The sequence below is a fragment of the Lycium ferocissimum genome, unplaced genomic scaffold, assembly GCF_029784015.1.
Source record: "Lycium ferocissimum isolate CSIRO_LF1 unplaced genomic scaffold, AGI_CSIRO_Lferr_CH_V1 ctg1458, whole genome shotgun sequence".
NCBI lineage: Eukaryota > Viridiplantae > Streptophyta > Magnoliopsida > Solanales > Solanaceae > Lycium > Lycium ferocissimum.
The window spans coordinates 132479-146436 of record NW_026715536.1 but is presented as its reverse complement, the minus strand read 5'-3'; the positions used below and the strand labels follow the sequence as shown (position 1 = coordinate 146436).

The 13958-nt window shown below is 33.2% G+C and overlaps 1 pseudogene; it reads left to right on the top strand.

The window, feature by feature from the left end:
- The first annotated feature begins 429 nt into the window (after nucleotides 1–429).
- On the top strand, nucleotides 430–12855 carry LOC132042301 (ankyrin repeat-containing protein At5g02620-like; annotated as a pseudogene).
- Nucleotides 12856–13958: the final 1103 nt, after the last annotated feature.

Below are 13958 nucleotides of genomic sequence, written 5' to 3'. Positions count from 1 at the left end.
CAAATCTTAGGCAAACCTCAATCAGATTTTTAACACTCGTATCCACGCATGGATCTACATAGCCATTCAAGAAATTAAATTCATGATAAACTGTCATCTTAAGAGATAAAATAAGAAACAACAATTTAAATTGAGGTTTGAATTTGAATGCGATTGAATCATATGAATAATGAGTTTAAGTTATAAATTAAGCCTCAATGCAGTTACACAAACCAACAGCTAATCGAGTAGAGTTAATCAAGCCTTAATTTTGACTTAGCTAGTCAGAGCTCTAATTAAATTTTGATTGTGTAGATTAATTAGTAAAACTGAGCTGAACTTAGACTGAAAGTGAATCAAATTAAACTTTTTTCAAAACAAGCTAATTTGAGCCCATCTCTTTCGGAATTTAACTGAGTTGAGTCAAGTTAAAATACAAATAAGCTAGAATCTCGTGTTGGCTCTGGTAAACGACATGCATGGCCAAGTAATCAGGGGCGGAGGAAAAGTGTCGGTTACGGATTCAGACGAACTCAATAACTTTTGTTTGGACCTTATATTTATATTTAAAAATTCATTAAATATGTATAAATATTTGATTGCGAACTTAATAACTGCGATGATTATGATTTCGGTGACAAGTTCAAAATCCGTAACTCTAAATTCTGGTTCCACCCATGCTTGTAACTACAATCCCAACCAAACCATGCAAAATTATTTTCAGTCTTGACTTTCACCATTTTGCGAGAAGAGATACCCGCCACATATATACCCTATATTTTATAAGAAATGAAACAAAACAAAAAAAGAACACGTCTGGGAATCCCTTAGGAGTTTTCTTGGTTGCTGCAGCTGCGGAAAAAAAAAAAAGACTTAAGTTTTCATAAATAGTCAGTCTCCCATGATAATAAACACTTTTAATTAAAATTGGAAAAAAATGAAGAGGAGGCTAAATGAAGCAGTTTTCAGGGGAGATGTTCGAGCCATTAAAAAACTCATCAAAGAAGATGTAAACATAGTAAAACAAACAATTGAAGGATCACTACACACCATATTGCACCTAGCAGCTAGACTTGGCCATGTTGAATTGGCCACGATGATCGTAAAGTTGTTCCTCGGGATGACGCCGGCTGAGAACTGGGATCTGGAGACCCCTCTGCATGAAGCGTGCAGAGAAGGGAGGCTTGAAATTGTGAGACTGTTGCTTGAGAATGACCCTTGGGTTGCTTACAAGACAAATATGTGGGATAGGAGTGCTTTATGTAGCATGTGAGAGAGGGAGGATTGAAGTGGTTAAGTATTTGTTAAATAATGTGCAGATGCTGTTGATGCTTGAAGTTGATATGTCCACTACTTCACTACATGCTGCAGCTTCATCAGGCCATACAGGTAAAACTTCCGCCATTTCTTTTTTTTTTATTTTATTTTATTTACAACAGTGGTGTCTTATCAAGCATACCTTGATTGATCCATCAAATATATGCTACCTCCAATCATCATAGGTAGCAGGTCATTCTGATATATCAAAACATATTCAGATAATGATGAGAAGAAATTACTTAGGGTGTGTTCGGTATGGAGGAAAATGTTTTCCAAGGAAAATGTTTTCCTAGAAAATAAGTGAATTTCCACTTATTTTCTATTCGTTTGGTAATAAAAAATAAGTGAATTTGTTCTTATTTTCTCATGTTCGTTGGTTGATAAAAACGTTTTCTCCGAAAATACTCATCCAAGCCTCACCACCAAACTCAACCCCATACCCCCAACCCACCCACACCCCACTCCCACGCACCCACCTACGCCCCCGCCCCCACCCCCCCTCCAAAAAAAATTTTCATTTGATTTTTTTTTTTTGTTTTTTGCACCCCCACCCCAACCCTCACCAACTCCAACCCAACCCCATACCCCCCACCCCCATCCCCACCCCCACCCACACACCACTCCTACCCACCCACCCCTACGCCCCCACCCCCCTTCATTTTTTTATTTTATTTTTATTTTTTGCACCCCCACCCCCAACCACTCCCGTAACCCATACACCACCCCCCCCCCCCGCACCCCTACCCCCACCCACCTACCCCCGCACCCCACCCCCACCCCCACCCACCCACGCCCTCCCACATTTTTTTTGAAGTTTTTAATTTTTTTCAATTTTCTACACGATCACATCCCCTATCACCCTCTCCCCCTTGCGGAACACCCCCCCCCCTCCCCAACCCCAATATTTTTTTTTGAAATTTTTATTTTTTTTTGCGGGTTTCTACACCCCCTACCCCAAAAAACATCTTTTCACCGCACACCCCGCTCCCCCCCCAAAATACCCCATCACCCCTTCAAAAAATTTTAATTCTTAACCATGCAAACATTAAATTTTTATAATTGTCAACTTTTTTTTCATTTTTTTTTTGGGCCGGGGGGGGGGGGGGGGGTTTTGGTGGGGGGGGTGCAAAAAACCAAAAAAAAAAACGTCAAAACTTTTTTTCCAAAAATATTAATTTTTTTTTGCGGGGGGGAGGGGGTAGGTGCGGGGTTTGGGTGGTGGGGGTGCAAACCAAAAATAATGTCAAAAGTTTTTTTCCAAAAAAAAATTATTTTTGGGCGGGGCGGGGGCGCGTGGGGGTGGGGTGGGTGGGAGGTTGGGAGTGGTTGGGGTTTGGTGGTTGAGTAGTGGTAGGGTAGTTGGTGGAATGAACTTGTTTTCCCTACTTTTAATAGGGAAGTCATTTTTTCCAATTTTGAGGAAAATGTTTTTCAAAATTTTTGACTAAACGAACGTGAAAAAATTGAAAAAACATTTTCTGGAAATTGTTTTCCTCTGTACCGAACACACCCTTAGTGTTCCTTTATATCTTTATTGTGGTTATTTGAACTCTAGGCTCTTAAAGAGTTAGGGACCTTTTCACATTTTACTTACTACTGCGTCACATACTTAAGTACATACTACTTATTAGATATTGGACTCTTTCTAAAGTACTGTTTAATATTGCAAATTCATTACTGATAATATTGATAAAATGTATGTTAGCTAAATAAATATGATAAAAGTATGAGATGCCTTGGATTGTTCATGCATAATTGTATATATATATATATATATATATATATATATATATATATAAGTTGCTTTATGAACGTATCATATATATATATATATAAACCAAGTAATAAGTTTCGTTATTAAATATTACTATTAGTATTAATTAAGCTCTAAACAAACTGATCATAACTTCGTTTTTTGGTACTTTCAAACTGATGATAACTGGTACTATACTATACAATGCAAAGAAATGTAGAGAATTTGCTTCAACTAAGGAATAAATAGTCTTGAAACAGTAGGAACGTAACGGGAACTTGTTTTGGTTAAGTCCTAGAGCACCAAAAGTAGTGACAATTAACTTTTGCCAAGTTAAACCTTTTGCCTAACAAATGAAACTAAAGAGTTCACGAATAAAATGTTTGTGTTAGCTTTAAAACTTACTAATTTAGCTCTATAGATTAGTACCATCTCTAATAAGCTTGAACTGAAATCAGTTACTCCAACGGTGTGCTGGACTTGAGGACGAGGCCACGGGGGTATAAGAGGGAATTGGACTTCAAATGATGGCAAACAAAGGATGATTTTAACATTTTTAGCCAGTCTGTTAGAAAAAATTCACCTGCCTAGTCATAATAGATTGTAATCATTGGCAGTGTTTACTTAGTGTATAATAAGTATATAATTAATTGATAATCAGTGTACCTACCGATTATAGCTAGCTAAAATTTGTAAGAAATGAAAATTAAGGTTATTTTTGTTATAAGCTTTGTTGAGTTAGTATAAAAATCCCGATAATAGTGGATGGTGTCGGCAGGATAAGTTTCATAGAAGAGACAATTGTAACTGGAGTAGAAAATTAGTACTAGTTTTCAAAGAGGAACTTTTACAACCATTAGGAGTAGAAAATTAGTACTAGTTTTCAAAGAGGAACTTTTACAACCATTAAAGCAGATAAAAATTTTGAAAGATGAGAAAATAACTTTCACCATGCCAAAAGAACACGTAAATATGAGTTCTGGGCACATCTTAGTTCATATTACACCAATTCTTATTGCCTAAGTTTATATATGACGTTCACTGTGGTTGCGAAACAATTTTTTTTTTTTTCAAATTATTATTGCGATTAGGTATTCACGGGATAAGATGTACCCAAAAAAATAAATCATGCGATGAGATGCATGATAATACATAGTTACGAATTGTTTACAGTATATTTTACTTGTAATTTAACTTAAGAGTAGAACATGTAATTTTCCTGCTTAATTTCGTTTTTAACTGTGCAACCATAACAGTGGAAAGAATAGTGCTAATATAGTAATATGGATAAGGTTATAGGCGGTGATTGGTTGATTCTCTCATCTATGTGAGCCAACCTGGATCGTCCCTATACTTAATTAATTATTCTCGTAACTCAAAATTAGTCTACAACTGTGGGCAAACATAAAATTGTGCTATATTTAGACTAAACAACATGGTGAAACTAAACTTAATGGAAATGGGGTGCCTTTCAATCAAAGGGTTGTTGGATAGCTAGGTCGTCTCTATTTTCAAATGTTCACACGAGCAAAGTCTACGTCTGGGCCAAGTCCTCATTGCTGGATTCATTAAGGACAAGTGTCCAATCGTAATCCTCCTCTGCTTTTTTCTTTGGGAAATTTGCACTTTTAGCCCCTAAAATATTGATAAATTTAGATCAAATCCTTATGCTATTCAGATAAGTACATATAGCCTTCAATGAACAACATTGTGCACTTTTGATTCTTTTACTTGTGAATCTTCACAAATTATTATTAATTGTTAAATAACTTAATTACCCATGTTTGTGTTAAATTTGTATTGTTACTCCTTATTTGAGGAAAATAAAGTTAATGATGTTTTTAATACTTGAATATTAAAAAAAAAATCATTTTGACCCGTTCTCTTTACAATTGTCTATTTTTGATGTATTCAAATATTTTTGACTTGTTCTTTGCTCAATTGTATAGTTTTAATGTATTCAAATATTTTTAACAAAAATTAAGAGAGCTTTAGTTGTATATATACTATCAGTAATTTCTATTGTTTTGAGGAAAATTACAGAACTATTGTTTCATTTTCTTTCAATCTTTTACATAATTGTTAAAACTCCATGTTATCTTCTAAATATTATATTTTAATTCCACGTACAATTAATGCTTTAAAAACAAATTAATAATGTAAACGAGTACACTTGTTGACATATATAATATTCTTTAACTTAATTAAATAAATGTTTCTTATTTTCCTTAGAAGGTTAAAATTTTCTATTTTACAGCTCTCATATTTTAGCGTGTCAAAAAAATGGAGTTTTCCCAACAAATTACATACAGATTGCGTCGGTTTTGTAAAAGCGACGCGACCTAAACCGACAACCTGTAATCCGTCTATTTTTTATCCATTTTTCATTGAAAAACCGACGCAGTCCATCGATTTTGGGAAATTTTTTAGTAGTGTCTTTCCCTTATTTTCATAACTGACTCAAGAACATAGTGATATATTAATAATTTAATTACGAAGTACAATTTATTGAGAATGTCGCTGGGTAGCGTCTTAACTGCTTGTCTAATATATTATGTATACAAAAATGACGTGTGGTTGGAAATTTTTGTGCTTGAGTTGAAATATTGAAATTTATTATGCATGTGATCTTAGTGCTTAGGATTTGACTTAGTTATCTCACACTAAGGTGCGCGTATTCCCTAGACCTTCCTAATGCTGCATCAAGCTGCCCCTGCTTTTTATTTATCTCGATATAATTTTTATCCTTCAACATTGCCATGGGATTTAGTTTTTGTTCCAAACGTAAAGAGTAAACAATGAAAGAGATGCTAATAGAATGTTAGGATATGTACTAATAAAGACACATAAATATTTTTGTGAGTCCAATGGAGCATAATAATTTTGTGAAGCAACGAATCTTGCCATAAAATTTAAAATTTCCTTAGAGATAAAAACTAAGAACGGCATACAATATTTTAAGATTTATGTAATATGCTTTTTAGGCTTTGAAACAGGCTTCTGTATCTCATTTTTCACAAAAATATTAGTAAAAAAAAAAAAAAATGTTAACTTCAAAAGCACGCTAATACACACTGAATTTAATCTTTATTTTCTTTCACAAAAAAATGTCTTTTCGTTATCTTGTTCATTTACTACTATATTATTTTTGCTCTTTTGTCTTTCCATCTTCCTTTTTTTTTTTTTTTTTTTTTTTGGGTTTTGTGTATTACCTTCATATTTCTTCTTATTACCATAGCCACTGTTTCAGCAAATACTAAAAACAAAAACAAAACAAAAAAAACAAACAAACAAACAAAAAAGAAGAATCCAATAATCACACCAAACGTCAGAAACGTACTCCACAAAGTAGGAAAAGACATCTTGACTAATTATAACTTTTCACAACCCTCCACATAAAATTTAAACCCAAAAAGAAACAAAGGCAGTATATCTCGGAATTCAACTATCAAGTATGAAGAGATGAAAGAGATTTTGTTCAGGAAAAGAATATAATTTTATTATAATTATGCGTAACAATCTCAAGAACATACCGAAATGTTTGTATGGGAGAATGGGGGGATACATATCCGTTGTTATCACTGTTGGCTCCTTCATGGACTAATGAATAATTTCTTTACCCTTCCATTTGCTGTTATTTTTAATAGTGAAGAGAGGAGTTTTCCAATTAAAAAGTAGCCCACAGGTGGGAAGAAGTAAGAAAAGGTTGAATTGGAGTTGGAGTAACGTTTTAGCACATAAATGAGAAGAATAAAGAAAACCATTGATTTTGAATTGAAGTGGCTGTTGGGTTTTCTCAAACTGACATTGATTATTGGGATGGTTCTTTTGCATTTGAAGAAACTATTGGGTTTTTAAAAATAGCAGAAATTAGGAAAAATAGGGGGGGAAAACTCAAAAAGCTGAGAAAAAAGATAAATGAATTTCCTGAATTTAGAGAGTGTCACGTCAGCGAGTTTAAGTCCCTGATTTATATATATAGACTAGGGATTTTTACCGTGCGATCATTAAATCTATAAAATAGTTTTACCGAATATGTGAATATTAAAAGTTACCTAAAAATAGATAGTTTACACATAATTTTTTACCTTCCATTTTATTCGCAATTGTATTGTCTAATATATATGTCCAAATGTTATTTTTAACAAAATCCCTTCTGTAGTATTTAGTTGTAGATTCACTATCCATATTATATTTTTGTTTGACAAAAAAAGTACATATAAAAACATTGGGTCATTTGATTTATAGCTTTCACATTTTGAAACTTCATCTTGTTTTATAAATATATTAAATCTTTATTTCTCTTACATTTTTTTATTTGGCTTTTGATTTTGTTTCCTTCAACTTGTGTTTTGTTCTGTAGCTTTTCTCCACTTTTAAAATTTCAAAAAATAGAAGTTAAAAAAAGAACAGAAATTGTCTTTTTTAAAAGCCACACAACTTTAGTTGCAAAACACTGTTCCAACTCGTAGGATATTGAACCTTCATAAAATGATTAAAGTAAACATTTATACACCGATACTTTAACTATAGTAGTTCCCGTTCAAATAAATTACAAATTCTCTGGGAGTATCACCGAGATGCCGTAAATGCTTGCCTAAAGTAGTAGTACTTAAAGTAATCTCTAACGTGGCTGAAGATTTGTAGGCCTTGCCTAGTAAACTGAAATGCATATCTAACTGCTTGATTTGACGCAGTCTATATCTTAAAAGTTTGTTTACTCTAATTAATTTTGTCAAAAAATTTGAGAAATAATTATATTCTAATTCTCGAACTGTCTATATTATTATCCTTTGTAGCAATATATGACTACCCTTACTAAGATCCTTACACCGCACAACGTAACACCTTTCTTCGCCGAGTAATAGCCATACTTATTGCTTCCACAATAATCACCGGAACAATCCTCTTCGTCATCTGGCTTGTAATCCTTCCACATGTCCCCGAGTTCCAAATCAACTCACTTAATATTTCCAACCTTAATCTATCAAATTCCCTCATAACAAATATATATAATTTTTTGTTCTTTTTTCTTTCTTATTTATCAAGCTTTTATTCTTCTCCTGATTCTCATGATAATTCAGTTAGAACCATCGCTTATATCACATCTTTCAACAAAGATAAATCAAAAGAAATTAAAAAAAAAAAGTTAAAAAAAAAAAGAGGAGGAGAAGTGTTCATGTCCATCTTCAATAAAAATAAACCTTCCATATACCAGTAATTGTTGGTACCTAATTAAGAAAGGCCCATAAACCAAAAAATCTAGAATTATTTCTACTAAGGGTAGAATTAATTAAGAAGAAAAAAATAATGTTTAATGAATAGTATTGTATGAACCACGAATCAAAATATTTCATTCGTCATTAAACATCCACAATGTATTCCATACACCGTCCTAGTTAGTACTGCGCAGGCCGATTAAATAAATCGATAGTTGTTTGAGTTTGGTTTGATTTTAAATTTTCAAAACCAACAATATTTGATTTGGTTTGGTTCTGTTAAAAACAAACTGGAGAAAAAAATCGAACCAAACCGACAAAATAATATACACAATGTTAACAATTATATATATACACAATATATTAGTTTCTATAACTTTCACTCTACTTTGTCATGTTTGTTAATCATCTCCAATATATGAGAAACACTTAAAACACGCACACAAAAAATGCAATACAAATATCACATTTGCATAGAGAAATTAAAGAAAACACAAAAAGCAGTAAAGAAAATACAAAATAGAACTTACAAACTCTTCTGACTTGATGAAACATTGTGTCTTTTGGGGGAGTGTCAGTGCCGGCTCAATGGGGAGGCAACTAAGGCAATTGCCTTAGGCCCCCCCAAAATTAAGGGCCCCAAAATTATTGTTTTATATATGATTATTATCATAAAAGACATTATTAATAAAAGCTATTAATTTTTTAAGAATGTGATAGAGGGTTTGAAGATAAATAACTCAAATTTCATAACAAACATGTATATATAAAAATGACTAATTTGATGACCATATTGATAAAAAAAAAAAAAAAAAAAAAAAAGTCTTTTGCAGTATTTTTGTTAGAACTGATTATTTTAATTTGAAGTGCACAATTGTTAACGGAAAAAATATATTTTATTAATAAACTTAAGGCCTCTTATTATGATTTGGCTTTAGGCCACAAATTACGTTGAACCACCCCTGGGGAGTGTTTTTTGAGTTGTAGCTAATTATTGTGACTTTTCAGTTTTTTCAATATAAAACACATATTAAATGTGAAAATTAGGAAAAAAATTCAAAAAATTGGGAAAAAAGATAAATGGATTTCTTGGCTTTAGAGAGTGCCATGTCACCGGGCCTATGTCTTGCAATTATACAGATATATGATTGCGGAACAACAATGCAACTATTTCATTATTCTTTTTACTGTAAAGTCTTTAAAATGGAGTTTAAGTTATATACGTCGTCAATGTAAAGAATTTCTTAGACTATCAGGTTACCCAAAGAATATCTATAAGTAAGCTTAGTCTTAGCATGTGAAATTTGTAATCTTATAATAAGTATATAATTTAAACATATAAAATGTCACTCACTATTCCTAAGAAGAAAAATTCTCTCTCCATTGTCATTATGATGTCACCTTTATATTTGATTATATGCATTTACGCCTTGAGAAACTATTGACAAGGGAATTCACCGCCCGGTCAAAATAGGAGTAGGAAAAAAAAAATCCTACGGGAACGTTTTCTTTATAAGGAAGGTGTCATCCATAAATTTCTGAGAGTAAAAAATTATAGTATGTTGATTATTACTGGGAGTTAATTGGTTTACAAAAAGAATTGGTAATTTCCAAAAATATGTGAAAGTGGTTTATAATACGAATTTTGTGTTATTTGTTACCATGAGGGCAAAATAACTACGTTGATCAAGTGTGAGCCAATGAGGACAGCTAGATACTGAAACCACGAAACGGTCATAAAACTATATAACGGCTATATGACAAATGTTGTCGCGACTATATGAAGCATGCATGAACATGACTTTGATTGAGTTCATCAGAAAATTAAAATCATGTTTAAGGATGTCATAAGAGCATCTTTGTCACTCGTGAACACACTTCTCGAGCCGGATTGACTAGTCTAACCCTCCGTGAAGGATGGAGGAATTCTATCCATGCATCCAATATAATTTTAATGATCGATTAGTAAACATCTTTCACCTCCAACCTTAAGATTGTGGGTTCGAGTCATCAAAGGAGCAAAAAAGTGGAAGCTCCCAGGGAGGGGTGAAAAAAAAAAATCTTGGTGATCTATGTATTTCTTAAAGTAGTGACATGATGTTAAAAAGTTAAGATAACTTAACAAAGAAAATGATTTATGCTAAAAAAAAATGAGGGAAACCATTTTCCTTCTTTTGCTAAAATATATTTTTGCTAAAACTTTTTCGTTGCTACCAAACACCCGATAGCTCATTCTTAGGTATCTTCAAATTTGCAGAAGTAGTGAAGGAATTGGTTAAAGTGCGACCCGATTTTGCTTCAAAAAATGGCTTAAATGGGTGCAGTCCGTCACATAGAGCATGTAGCAAAGGCCATTTAGATATAACAAGAGAACTACTAAAATTGGACATGGACCTTTCTGCCTTACAAGAAAATGAAGGCAAAACGCCACTTCATTGGGCAGTCATTAAAGGAAGAGTGCACGTTGTTGCTGAGATACTCTCAGTGAGTCTTGAATCTTCTGAAATGATTACCAAACATGGAGAGACTGTTCTTCATTTGGCTGTCAAGAACAACCACTTTGAAGTGCTTAGGTTTTTGATGGAGAGTCTTAACGTTTCAAATCTCATGAACATTCAAGATACTGATGGAAACACCATTCTCCATTTGGCTACTGTTAGGAAATTCACCACCGTAAGTTTTCTTTTTCACTTTTATGTATTTCACTTCTAGGTTTATACTCTCCTTTTGTACTCTCACGGTCCCTTTTTATGTGAAAGCGTTTAGTGGAGCACACAGAGATTAAAAATGAAAAAAAATTAAACAACATTGACATTTGACATTCGTGGTCTAAAATATATCATAGACAGTAATGTGACTATAAAATAATGTTATAAGGCTAAAATGAGAATGTTTTTCTGAATTATTCTAGCTGAGGTGTTTGTATTTTTAATGAAAACTATCAAAATCAGTGGAAAATATAAAGTCAAGTTATAAGATGTAATGTGTGAAAATCATAAGCCTGAGTAATCACTAGAGAGTGATAGTGTAAAAAAAAAAAATACACTATAAATCGCTTTAAAAGTAATTAATTTACTCCCTCTTTCCCAATTTGTTTAACACTTTTCGTTTTTTGAGAGTCAAACTTCTTAATTTTGACCGTGTGTTTAAACATAAAATCTTTAAAAAAATTCTGAAATAAATTTTACATATTTGGAAACTACGTAAAAAGTACTATAAGTCACCATAATTAATAATTTAAAATATTTAAAAGACATATGAAAAAATTACGGTCGAAGAACAACTCGTTTGACTCTCGAAAAGCGAAAAGTGTCAAACAAATTGGGACGAAGGGAGTAATAACTATTCATAATTAAAAGAAATTAGTTTCCTGGAGCCAACTAACATTTCCTTTGCAAAACAGAGTTGCACAAAAATATACTTGTATATAAAAACTCAAAACTAATTGTTCTTTTCTATATTGTACTTCTCTTCAGATGGTTATTTATCTACTTAAGCTTGGGGTAGAAGTAAATGCTTTGAATCAGAAAGGATATACAGCATTAGATGTAGTTGAAGCAGATGCAAGTAACTCTAGTGCTCTTGCAATCATCCCAGCATTAAAAGAAGCTGGTGCCAAAAGATGTAACCAATTACGACCAAGTTTTCAAGACATCCAGCAAGTTGTATCACCAAATTTGGGATCATGGCCAAGAAAAATTAGTACTACTATTAGTACTTTTCAATCTCCATCCTCAGCTCAACATTCTTATTATTATCATCAAAGGAAACACAAACAATAATTATCGCGCTACTAGGAGAAAGAAAATTGAGCTCCAAAGCGAAGGCTTAAGAAATGCAAGAAAAACCATAATAGTTGTTGCAATACTAATAGCAACTGTCACATTTGCAGCTGGCGTTAATCCTCCTGGTGGAATTAATCACGTAAGTGGAAAAGTTCTTTTGGGTAAAAAAGCGGCGTTTAAGGTGTTCTTGGTATGTAACATTGTGGCTCTTTTCCTTTCCCTTGGAATTGTTAATGTTCTGGTTAGTGTTATTCCATTCAAGAGAAGATGCATGATGAAATTACTGGTGGCAACACATAGAGTAATGTGGATTTCTACTTTTTTTATGGCATCAGCTTATATAGCTGCAATATCGTCAATATTGCCACAAGAAAAGGGGGCTAATTGGGTGCTAATTGAGGTTGTGGTTATAGGGGGAGGGTGCACTATGGCTGTGTTTCTCAGTTTGGGTATTTTGTTGGTTAGACAATGGAAAAGGAAGACTGATTGGAGAAAAAGAAGAGATGATAAGAAGATAAAAGAGCAAAGTCCTAAGAGTAATATTAGTAGAGTTGAAGAAATGAAAGTTGTGAAGAAAGATAGTCACGAGGGAAGTAGTAACTCAGATGTTGATAGCTCAGATCAAGGTTATCATTTGTATTAATTAATCAATTACCAACATTGATAGATTTGTATTAGTCTTCTTGTTGAGAATAGTTAATTAAAGCCATATATATATACACGACAGTATAATCAGTTGACAAATGCTATTAATTTATTTTGTTGATATTTCCGTTAATAGAGATTTCTATTCTTTTTTTATCTTGAGATCATATGCATTTTGCTATTTTATGATGAAGTAGCTGTTTTGGTTTGAACTATTTCACTTATTTAAATCACTCAAATACCGTCAACACTAACGCAAATCTTTCTTCCTTTCTTTTTTAATATCATTGAGTCTTCATTGTATTGATTATTGATGTGCTAAAATATACAATTTAAATTTAATCTAGCAAACTTTGTACATGGTCATTGATGAAATACTAATGATATTTGTCCTTAAAAAAGTAGAAAACAGTCTATTAGTTCATGGAGGCTTATAAATTTGGAAGGCTTGGTTTTCTTGTTTCTGAATGATGGTTGGTTTCATCTGTTCCCATTTACCTTGCCTTTAACTTGTCTAGGGAGTTTAGAGAAGGAATTGAAGATATAGATTCCCTTTATTTTATGACTGAGGGTGTATTCGGTATGGGGGAAAATATTTTTTTGGAAAATGTGTTCTTGGAAAATTAATGAATTTCTATTTATTTTTTTATGTTTGGTTGGGTAGTGGAAAATAAGTGAATTTCTTACTTATTTTCTCATGTTCGGTTGGTTGGTAGAAAACATTTTTCGGAATACACCCAACCAAGTCCCACCAACCTTGCCCCAACCACACCACCCCGCCCCACACCCACTCCACCACCCACCCCACAACCAAATCCCACCTCCACCCAACCACCACCCTCGAACGCACTTCATCTTCACTCACCCCTCCCCCACACCACCGCTCCACCCGACCCTCCTACCCACCCCCGAGCAAATTTTCTATTTCATATATTTTATTTACTTTTATAAAATAATTATCAAAAATGGGAAATTTTTTCTTACCCACCCACCACCCCCACGCCACAGCCACCCACACCACTTATCCCCAACTACAACCCACCCTACCACCCATCCCACACCAAATTCAACCACACAAACCTCTCATTTTTTATAAAGGTAAAATTAAATATACGAAGCAGAAAATTCGGGAGGGGCTAGGGGGTGGAGTTGGGTGGGTGGTGTAGAAAATTAAAAGAAAAAAAACTTTTCAATTTTTTGGAGGGGTGGTGGGGGGTTTGTAAAAGCTTTTTTTAAGGAAAAAATTAATTTTTTTGG